Genomic DNA, 12,556 nt, shown 5'->3' with positions numbered 1-12,556 from the left:
GAGGGAGAGGGACACTGTGAAACCCTAAAATCTCGATGTCACTGCCGCCATTCATCTCTTTGCCACCGTCGTTTCCTCCGTCAAAGCGTTGCCGGTGGAGTTATGAATGGAGATCGTGGAGCCTCTGAATTTTCGTTGACATCTCAGAGTGACGATTTAATTCAGATTGTTGAGGCAGTGCTTTAAATCTTCCGCTTTTGCGTCGTCTTCCACCATCGGCTGTGCCGCTGGTTCTGCTTTTCTTCCGGCGGATTGAAGCACTCAGAGTGCGGTTTCGCGCAGATTCGGGGGTGTGGTTTGGGGGTGGATTCGGTGGTGCTAGCTGAGGAGATCAAGAAGGCAAGCTAGCGAATCTTTGTAAGCTTCGATTGAAGCTAGTTAATTTGTCATTTATATTAGTTGAAATTAGTTAGTGTATGTTTGATTCGATTACTTATCTAGGAATGATTTTAGTTAATGATAATGCTGAAATTGAGTGATTTATGTTTAGTATCTGAAAAGTTTAGGATCAGTTAGATTAATAGAAAGTTAGAAGCATAGGGAGAGACTGATAATATTTCACAGTTGAAGAAATCAGTTGGATTGGTTAAAAATTAGCTAATTTTTCAGTTAGATTGGTTAAATGTTAGTTAATTTGTCAATTAGATTGGTTCAGCATTTGCGAGTTTAATTACTGATGACTGTGATGTATCTAAGATTGGTTTTAGTCAATAGTAATGCAGAAAATTGGTTTATATTTACTTATCATGTGTTTAATTCTGCTTCTGAAAATTTAATTACTCATTACTTTGATTCATGTATGATTGATTTTACTTTATATGTTTAAAGTGAAGTGATTTATGTTTAATATTTTGGTATAGAAGGTGTTTTTTAACAAAATTTGATGAACTAAACTATCTGCAAAAGCAGTTCATTGCTTATTATTCATGATATTGAAATCAATGCTAAAGCAATAGTCTGATTTGAGGAAGAATCAAACAAGTTTGCGAACATTGAGGTCAACCGCCAAGCGTTGCGCGAGCTCCTCTTGACCTCCCCTAATGCCCTCCAATACCTCTCCGGCATCATCCTCTTTGAGGAGGCTCTACCAAAAGACTTCTGATGGAAAACCTTTTGTTGAGGTCCTCCAAGAGAACAATGTCATCCTAGGCATCAAGGTGGACAATGGTGTTGTCGAATTGGCCGGAACAAATGGCGAAACCTCCACTCAAGGCTTTGACTCTCTTGGTGCAAGGTGCGCCGGCCTAAGATCCACAAATACTTCAATTTTTCTCTCATGTATGCATATTTTATTGTATACCTATATATGTGAGTAACTTTTTAAACCTTTATTATATGCTATATTCAAATTCACTATTGACAAATTTAGTATAAGTATTTGATCCAAAATAGTAATATATTTTTATGAAATTGATGTATTTATATGTTGTATTGAATGCTAAGTGTGCTGGTGTTACTAAAACTATTCTTGCTACAATGAACACTCAAAACAACATGTAAAAGGGGAGGTGAAATCCCAGTTATATACCAAAGGTACACACGGATATGCATCATATATATACATGCAGAAGATTCTTTCTATTTTATTTTTTAATTTGAACTTTTAATTGCACTGGTAGATAGAAACTGAACAAGATTCTCGCCAGAGGCCGTGGTCTCCTCCAAGGCCTTACTATTTTTCTATGTTTTGGTTGAAACTAGAAACTTGAAACAACATGTTAAAGATATCCTTAGTGGATATTATATACTACTGAATGAATGGCCTTTATTTTGTTCTATGTGATTGCAATATTTGCAAAACACCTTGCACATATCCAGACAAACACATTGCCTTCCGTGTCAATGAAGGTTCTACACCCTTTTGGCTATCACTCTTGGCAGAGTAGGAGGATGGAGATGGAGACATCAACTCCATGCAATTACAAGAAGTATGCATTTTTCTCCCCCTCTTTATATTTGTCTGCATAATCTTTACCGAATATACCAAATCTTCAATTGATATGAATATATAAGAAAGTGATGTGATTTTTATTAATGTGTTATATTGGTTTAACACATTTAATTTGCCAGTATACTTTGTGTCTGTTGTTTGACCAATGTTATGTGAAAACCAGTGCTAATTGTTTGAACAATGTGCCAATTCTTAAACCACTACAAAAATTCTCAAGTTCATTATTTATCTATTTAATTTTTTTTGTTTTATTGCATGATATCTTGCAATTACATCGATTGGGGAAGAGCAGGAAAAGAGACTGAAGGCTGCTGAATGGAGCAGACTTGAGACCGCCCTTGCTTTCGCCGTTGACAATGACGACGGCGACCCCAATCTCTTTCAGAAATCGGGCCTCCAAACCTTTATTGACCTTTCCACCAATTTTTATAACAGGTACTCTATCTCTATCCAACTCAAATTTATTCCAAACTTCTTAAATAACACTTCAAAGTTAGCTATGACTTTTAACTTGAGGTAAGTGTTAGTCAGCCAGTTAGTTAGTTAGGATTGAACAACTTCTATAGGAGACTTCTATAAGAGTCCTTGATATACATATCAATTAGCATTCCCTAAAAATCTTCCATCATGCATTTCTCACCCTAGAAAGTAAAAATAATTATGAAAGAGGTAATAACTTGATATATGTATATCATGAATTAAGGAAATTCATAACTGTTCATGGTAATTGTTTGCTAATTAAGGAAGGAGTTGATATATGTATATCATGAATTGAAGGACTACCTGGTGTTTCACTTTCTGCATTGTCAAGACCATTTCTTGCATGAAATCAACAAACCCCTGTAATGTGATAACCACAAATGATTAAAGTGCTAATTTGGGAATTTTGTGTTGGTTTGGAGAGGTCATTCATAGATTGTGCTGCATTCATTAATTACTGTTCTGTTTTTATCATTTAGCTTTTGAGGTGGAAAAAAAAGGAAAGAAAGAAAGATAAGAAGAGATACCAAGTGTTTGAGACTCTACAGAGGCAAGATCCTTGAAGTACTGAAAAGCTAGACAGGGAAGAGCATTCAAGTTGTTGTCACTAATGACGAGCGTATATTAGGACTTGGAGATCTTGGCTGCCAGGTAAACAGATATTGATTGTGGTTTCTCCCTTAATCTAATCAGCATTACACTTGTAGACAGGTTTGCTCACATAATAATTGCTTTAGGAAGTGTTTGCTCTATATTGTGTTGGGAGGGGTTCGTCCTCCTCTATCAACATTATGGTTTCAGATCTGGTTGCTCTGTAGCTACGGTTGTAGTTACCAATTTTTGTTCTTTATTACTTCTCTTGCAATTATTCTTAGTTGCTCAAGAATACTTAGCCAATTCTTACCACTCCTTTCATCTATGGCAGCCAGCTCGCTGGGATGCTTAGAGGAGTTAATTCAGGTAACCAGACCATTCTTAAATTCTGAGTTAGGTTGATTGAATGTAAATGGTTAATCTAAACCGAAATACAAACTGATTTATTTATTCGTTATTGCAACTTAACTTTTATGTACTGTTTTCATGGGTGTATTAGTATGTGGTTATATCTTTGTTGGTAACATGTTACTTTCTTCCCTATTATTTTTATCTTGTTCTTCTTTCTGGATCCTAATATTTGAATTTTATTGTATGCAAGCGGGTGTGAAAGTAAATATTAGTGCCGGTGGATCAACTCCTTTACACATTGCAGTTGATAATGGCAGTTTGAAAATTTGAATCTGTTTGTTCCAATTTATTAGATAGTGATGCTATTGAAGATGATGTAGCTACTAACTTGGCAAAGCTATAAGTTCCACTACTGGGTATAGGCATTATTTTTGGAACCTTTGGATGGACTTAATATATTATTTTTGCTGTAAATAATTCATGTTTATTTTGTTCTTCATACTTTCAAAAACTAATTGAATGAAGAATTTTCTGCTGGATCTTTATTTCAAGGTGAACTTGAGTTTCCGTTTCTAACACTTCTCTTGGTCATCCTTTCCCCTTATGAGGTCATGAGACTTAGGTAAGCAAATCCATCCTTTTGGGTTTTGAGTTCAACAAACTATTGCCTCTTCTTCATAAAACTATTCAATGTTATTGTCTTTGTCAGGGACATAAAAGAATGTGCTATCATTTCATTATTGATTGTAGTGTATTTGGCTTACCAGCATTTCTCAAGAATAAGCTTACAGAAATCACTTGATCAAGGTTCAATTGTTGCCACCACAGCTATTGTTTGTATCACTATTGCATCTTTGTTGCTTCTGATCTGAGTTGCTTTAGAATGATGTAAACTCATAATATGTTGTACATAATAATGCCTAACAATGGTGATTGTGTAATATATCATATCTGGATTCTGTAATTTTTTCACTAATTATTGCTGATTCAAATAAAGAGGTTAGCTTTGTTTTGTGATAGAAATTGGCATTTAGAGAATGATTTTATATATAGTTATGTCTTATATTGAAGAATTATGTTATAAAAGATTTAGTTTTTAAATTTTTATATTAAAAAATAAATTTCTAATTTGAGAATATGTAAATGAGATGAGATTAATGAATGATTTGAAATTAAAAATAAATAAATAATTACAGAGTTTGTGGAAGTTTGAAAATCTCACAAAATATAGTTAATTTTTGTTAAATTAAAAAATTAATTTGTGAGGGTTTTAAACTACCACAAAAGTGATTTAAAACCGTCACAAAAGTCCAATATAAAACCTCCACTAAGCACACACAAAACCTCCCACTGAATAGATTATGGAGGTTTTTAAAAACCCCCACAAAAGACCTCGTGGCACCTCAAATTTTGGGGGTTTTAGAAGCCCCACAAACTATTTGGTGGGGGTTATAAACCTCCACAAATAAGAAAAAAAACTGCCACAAATAAATAAAAACCTTGTAGTGTAGATCATGTTAAGTTTTCAAGACGGCCAAGTATAATCGCTGCCAAAATCAAGCACAAGTTGAACTTTGACTATAGGCGAAAAAAATCCATGTTCATATATGTAGCTACTTTAGAAGGGGTAACATAACAACACGAATCCTTAACCGCCCCTTAATTCCCATTATTCTATGTACATAAGACCATGTTTGATAACTGTCTTATAATAGAAATATAAAGACATTAGGAGATACAATCATATATGGAGGAGACAATTAGACGAATAAGCAAAAAGTCTTTGTCTTCGAACAAAAATTTTCTACTGCCAACAAAGAAGGGACAGTGGAGCGTGTAGACAAAGAAAAATACCACCATCTTAATGTCTCTATATTTTTCTATTATAGGATACTTTGCCAAACACAGTCTAAAATAAATGTGGACTGCTACTGGAAGTAATGAATGTAAGTTGAAAGGTCTTAGCTTGCACTATAAAAACAAAACCTTAGCTTTGTATAATAGACCTTCTTCCCAAATCGGCGATCAAGAATGAGCACAAAGAAGTTTCTTGATCAAGAATAAGCCCATTTAGTGTTTTCTGCTTTTTCTTTGCTTAAATTTTCTCTATTTAGAGGTAGAATGCTATGATTATCTTAGAACTGTTGCCTTACACTGAAGTCTCTATATGAGAATCTTCTATGTATCTTGTTCATTGATCTACTTGGCATGAAAAACTGCTCGTGCTTTCGATTATATATCTTCAATACAACAAATCTGCTATAGTATAGAATATTTTAGGAGGTGCTCGCTACATGGTCTTAAAAACATTAACAGTGTCTTTCCATCAGATATACTGTGGGATTTTTTCTACTTCAACCTCATGCTTTTCTTCTTATGTCTAATTATACACTTTTCTACGAAAAACTTAATGGAAAACTCAACATTATTATGTCCAGGGCATTTGTTTAAAAAGTTTTTTATAAGATGAAATTGAGCCACCTAAGAAATTGAATAGAATGTACAAAGCTATTGGTTATGCAGAAGACTGGCCTAATTGACTTAGTTGAGGTACTATGAATAGCAACATAGTATATGTGGTTTAATGTATATAATAACAGTTCCGCTAGGGAGACAATGAGGAATCTAAACAATGTGAACAATGGGCTCTGAATTTAGCCCAATATAGGGGGAAAGAAAATTTTCCAAATTATTTAAACCAAAAAACCCAACAGTTATTTCAAAAAATTAACCATCCCAACCCTAATTTACCAAAGGAATTCACCTAAACACCCTCTTCCCCCCAAACCATCTGCCACCCCACCCTCATCAATCATCCCACCTCTCCAGCGTTAGAAGCTCTCTCACCGGCCATTATTGTCCATCCCTGTAGTCCCCTTCCCTATCACCGTCGCGGGATCATCATCAAACAACCATCCACGTAGTTATTAAAATAATTATCCGGCTACCTAGTGAAATGACCATCCAACATTTGTTAATGGTATATACTTAAACTGAATTGAACAAAATAACCATCCAATTAAGAATTAAAATAACCACCTACATACCTAGTGAATTGAACATCCAACATATTTGCGGGATGGAGAGAGTCGACGATGATGCATGGAGGCAGGGGAGGAGATCCGGCGACAGAGCTGCCACGCAACGACAACTTCTCAATATAAGCCTCCTATCCCTTCTCTGAAGCTCTTTTGATATTATGCTTAAGTGCTTAACAATATCTTTTGGCACATCAAGCTCCTTAGCTTTCTCAAGTATAGCGGTTAACAACAATGGATTAGATGTTACATTTGGACCACCTTTCATGACACTGCCAATCATATGAAAGTCATGCTCAGTATGGTCCCTTAAGCAAAATGAAGAAACAATATACCAACGTACTGGTCTAATCAAATCAAATAATTAAAGCGATCAAACGTTGCAGAGAGGCTGGGTGGTGTCAGCTGAAGGCTGGGCAGCGACGGGTGGGTAGCGCGAAGAAGGCTGTCCAGGGCTGGTGCGCGTGTGATCAGACATTCGCAGAGAGGCTGGGCGGCGTGGGTGACAAACCCCATTTGTAGGGTTTATCTTGTATTGATTCTAAGAGATTTTAATACCTTTTACCCTCATTTATCCATTGAAATAGCATGGTTTTGTGATTGTCTCCTTATTTGTGCTTAGATGTGAAAACATGCTTTTCAACCCTTAATTTGATGGTTTTAATCTCCCTTTGATTCCACTAGATGCCTTGATATGTTTGTTAGTGATTTCAGATTGAAAAGGGCTAGGAATGGATCAAAGGAGTAAAGAGGGAAAGCATGCAAAGTGGAGAAATCATGAAAAGTCAAAGAAGTTGAACTCGCCCATGGACGCGCGCGCGCACCTGGCGCTTGCGCGCACCTGCGAATCACCCCATGGACGCGTACGCGTGCTGTGCGCGTACGCGTCGGTGCTGATATATGATTTTTTAATGAATTCGCAACCAACGAATTCTGAAGGGTTGTGGGGCCCAATTGCAACCAACTTTGGCGCCAAAGTTGCTATTTAAAGCCAAGGATTGAAGAGAAAAGGGGATTCCATTCATTACACACACATTAGGATTAGTTTAGAAGTAGTTTCTAGAGAGAGAAGCTCTCACTTCTCTCTAGAATTAGGATTAGGATTAGGATTAGTTCTTAGAGCTAGGGTTTAATCTTTGCTTTCTTCTACTTCTACATTTCAATTCTTTGTTGTTAGATTCATCTTCTTCTACTCTTTTGTTGTAATTCCCTTTATGTTGTTCTTGCATTTTGTTATAGATCTAGTATTGTTCCCTCTACATTCTTTCAATCCAATAAGAGGTAATTCATAATAATTGTTCTTCTTTGCTTTTCTATTGTTGATCTCTTGTTTTTGTAGTTGTAGATTCCTTTAATTCTTGCAATTAATAATGTCTACTTCTATTGCACTCTATGTGTTTGTTGAAATGCTTCTTTTAGTTTTAGTGTAGGATTTGTTCCTCTTGGCCTAGGTAGAGTAATTAGTGACACTTGAGTTATCTAATTCCTTTGTTGATTGGTAATTGGAGAGATTGCTAATTGGTTTGGAGTGCACTAAAGCTAGTCTTTCCTTGGGAGTCGGCTAGAACTTGTGGCTCAAGTCAATTCATCCACTTGACTTTCCTTCAATTAGTAAGGGTTAACTAAGTGGTAGCAATGAACAATTCTCATCACAATTGAGAAGGATAACTAGGATAGGACTTCTAGTTCTCACACCTTACCAAGAGCCTTTTATGGTTGTTAGTTTATTTTCATTGCCATTTACTTTTCATGCTTTTTATCCAAAACCCCAAAATAAACAAGTCCATAACCAATAACAAGAACATTACCCTGCAAGTCCTTTGAGAGACGACCCGAGGTTTGAATACTTCGGTTTATAAATTTTAGGGGTTTGTTTTAGTGACAAACAACTTTTTGTATGAAAGGATTATTGCTTGGTTTAGAGACTATACTTCAACGAGATTTCATTTGTGAAATTCTAAACCGTCAAAAATCCATTCGTCAGTGGGCCGAAGGCTGGGTGGTGGTAGCTAGAGTCTGGGCGGCATCGGACCGGAAAGCGGGAAAGGGACGCGGTGGCTGGGTTACTCTGCAGACTGGATATCACGATTGGAGAAGAGAAGTTAGCGTAATATTGGGTGTAACTGCACTGTTTGTGATTTGGTTTAATTTGAAATCCTTATTTTTTAAATATTAAAATCTGGAATGATTAATAATTAATTAATCATCTGATTTATGATTTTAATTCTATTTTTCCTTTTTTACTCTATTGTTCACATTGTTTACTACTCTCATTATCTCCCTGTACTTTTTCATATAATAATTATACACTAAATGGAAATCCATATAGCATTACTTATATGTATTGTCCCAATGAGCAACGTATTATTATATATTATGCATGATGAAAAATATAATGTGCTAAGAAATAATTATGTCCTTCATTATTCATATTAGTTGTTTTTTTTTATAATATTTTTTTTCAATACTCTCTTATGCATATTCTTATTTCTTTTATAAAACTTCTATTTTTTTGTTTGAGTTTTTTTTTACTGTTATTGTTATTTCTTTGTATGGAATATTTTTTTGCTTTATATTATGATTCTATTAATCCTATTAGAGTACTAAAGAGTACTGAGAGTACTAAAAAAGAATATTAAAATTTATTTAAATATCTAAAATAAAATTATAAGATAACATAAAATAATTATTTAAATTCATATCTTTTTCTGTAATTTTTCATCTAAAAGTGATTTTGAATAATGTAATCCAAACAATATTTAGTGTACTATAATCTATTTTGAATAAAAATTACCACAACATAAACCACATTAATACCAACTCACTTTTGATCAAAATCAATTTTATACAAACTTCCATTTACGAACGTTAATCCAAACACGCACGATGTCTCTAGCTTCTGCAATAAGTGAATTATCCTATTCCCATTGATACTAATAGTTCAATTTCGAAAGCTAAAAAGCTTTAGTGTATGGCAAAAATTTTCTGCAAGAACTGATTTAGTTATGATGGATGAGTTAGGCATCCTTTAGATCAAGTAACATTGCAATCATGTTAACGAGCAATAAGTGCAAGGAATTTTCTACCACATAGTAAAATAGCAAATTTTACTTGTAAGGTTTAAAGGTTTTGACAACCATAATATCTGCCGATAGATGCAGACCCTAAACCCTAACAACCCAATTAACAAAGCAAACTAATTAACCATACTGAACACATGAATCATTACCAGATTGCAGTGACTACATATACTAAGCTAGACTGCTAAGAAAATATTTGTCTCATCACAGCTTCTTAAACACACCAACAATGTAACTAACATCAAAAGTTTTGAATCCAGTTATTTTTTTTCCACAATTCCTCTTAAAAGTCTCATTAGTTGATGCTTGCACATCTGCAGACACACCTGCTTCTACCGTAGAGCCATCACCTGTATCAGGGGAGGACCTCTTGGCTGGAGTCTCGTAGGAGCTATCACCGTTGATCTCAACTGCTGAATCCTATTATTGATAGAAACTCAACAATTAGCAAGTAAAACATGAGCGACCTCTTGATCAGGCTTAATGATCTCTATATAAGGTGGATATCAATAAAAAAAGACATATAAACTTCTTACCTTGGACAAAGAAACTGCCCATGTCCATTGCTATTATTACCTATTTCAGTTGTAGAGGTATTAGGTACATGTTGAGAACACTGCAGGAACCAAGATCATTTGAAGGTAAGATGTTAGTTTCAACAATATACTAATCAACACAGCTCAGTTCTAGTTCCAATCGCAACATGCTATACTTAAAGAAGCATCGAAAGAAGAATTGGCAGAACCAAAACTGGACATGAGGCATTCATCATCTGAAATCTTTAAAACACTGTATACCCCTTCCACGACATTAATATTCTTGTAGGTGATGTTGAGCTTGAATAAGAATCTTTTGTCAACAATATTATCCAAGTATTTAGGATACGACTCTCCTTTTTCCCACTTCTTTACATGCACATAATATTTTTTTTATCAGTCCGGAAAACATACATTACAGGAGCAAAATATTTTAAACTCCCATGAATTAGACTTACGCATAACTCTTTAATTTTCTCAGCAGCCTTTTCCACCATTTGCTCTACTTCTTTGTTCCACAGAAGGAGCTTCATACAACCACTTTCATCAGTCACGATTACTTGCAACTTATACATGGAACAACATCTCAGCAGCACATCACCGCTAATAATAAAAACATGACCATATGCAACTACACTGAATTTCATAGTTCATGATATCAAGAGAACCTTAAAAAAAGCAAACAAAGATTGGACACAAAACAACTAACCTTAGTATAGCCTTGAAGCCTACACGCCTACAATGATCACACCAATACATATCTTTGCTCTCTAGAACTTTCTTTGGACATGTCTTACATGACGTATAGGACCAGTCATCTTTACCAATCTCTAAAGACACAATGTTTCCCACAATCCAGTAGGAGGTTTCCTAAAAAAATGTTTCAAAATCAGTAACAAAACTTTATCGGCTTAAGTGATCAATTACAAACCTCACCTGTATCATATTAAGAACATCCTCTATGGTGCGTATTGGGGCAATGCCTGCATTGATCTCATCTGCCACAGAGTATTGAGGCTACGATTGAAAAGGAGTTATCCGTTGTGCACACAACACGACCTCCTTTGCAAATTTGTAAAGAGTCCAAGAAGACTCATATAACTTAATATGGTTTTTAAATTATGTTTTATGAACTCATAACAGAGCAGCAATTTGGGCACTCCAGAGACACACCTTTTCTTGAAGTCAATAACTTTGGGAAGGTTTGGATTGAAGTAAGATTTGGGGACATAGTAAGTGCTTTGAACATTCACAGAACTTAAGTATACATTTGACTTAAAGAGCTGAACAACCATTATGAAAGGCTCCCCATCATCTCGTTCGAAGTGTGGAAGCACTTGGTCCACCAATTCCGCAAACAATGTACATTTAATGTTGTGCTTCTTGGAATGAAAGGCATAATACAACTCTAACAGTATTTTTGGACACTTAATATCCAGCATATGCCTGAATTAAATGACTACAAAACAAAAACAAAATATACAACTGAAAGGAGTGACAAAATAGTAAATATTACTCTAGGTCTTCTAATTGTAGTACAATACGCTTGCTTTCTTCACTCGTGCATAGCTTCTTCCTTTCTAACAACCTCTCCTATGTAATCTGCATATCACAATAAGGCCATTTAAATATAAACCTGTAATAAAATTCAAGATCATATCTTAACAAAATAAGACGTATGTCGATGTAACGTACCAAACAACAAATTTTCATCCATTGGAGCATTTGCCTCAAGTTCAGCAAAGGGGCACATTTTGAATGGGTTAAAAGCAAAAGTCTCGATTGGAAGGACTTCCACGTCTATCTTTCTATAGAAGCTAAGCTTGTAGTTATGAGCAGTTGTCCTTACCTTCCCATTATTAATTTTCAGAATAAAATTTGGCATACTATACACGGCATGCTCTTTTATCCTCTCCCTGAACAAATCCAACCCATGCTTACATATCGTTGCATGAATTCTATCACCCTGCAAAACATTTTGAAACCCAAGAAACCAAAACTTGTTAGAAAGGCATTAAAGAAGAAGATGCAACGTATAACAATCACTCATCCAATACCTGCTCATCTTGCAAAACCATCTCCAAGTTAAATACCACATTCTGGTTTCACTGGCTAGAAAACTCATACAATCGGGCAACACCCACGACCAACGACCAAGTAAGCTTGGTTGGATTGATGTCTCTGATCAAGTCTTTTTTGCAGCCATTATTTGCACCCCAAAACTGCTTCAACCAAAAGTTCTACCAAGTACAATTAACAATAGATTTATATTTTTCATGTAACCTGTACCATTCTAATATTTATATAGAGTTGTTCCTCTGTCAATGAATGGAATGAGTGAAAAAAACTGAAATTTTTAAAGAGCTCCGGTGAGCGCCAAAGTGAGATGTCCCAAATCCAATCCTTTATTAATCGCAAGTCTTTACACATGGGCGGAAAGATATGCTACTTGCATCTTAATTTTGTCAGGACCTCTGACCAACGAAACCATCACCTCTGCACTTCTTTCGGAAGGAACACTGTAAC

The 12,556-nt window shown here is 35.2% G+C and overlaps 1 pseudogene; it reads right to left on the bottom strand.

Annotated features, from left to right (window-relative positions):
* The window catches only part of LOC107610482, a 3,308-nt pseudogene continuing 273 nt past the window's right edge, over window positions 9,522-12,556 (bottom strand).

Source organism: Arachis ipaensis, chromosome B01 (genome assembly GCF_000816755.2).
Source record: "Arachis ipaensis cultivar K30076 chromosome B01, Araip1.1, whole genome shotgun sequence".
Taxonomy (NCBI): Eukaryota; Viridiplantae; Streptophyta; class Magnoliopsida; order Fabales; family Fabaceae; genus Arachis; species Arachis ipaensis.
Note: the sequence above shows the minus strand (reverse complement) of the source record. Positions and strands in the feature narration are given on the sequence as shown.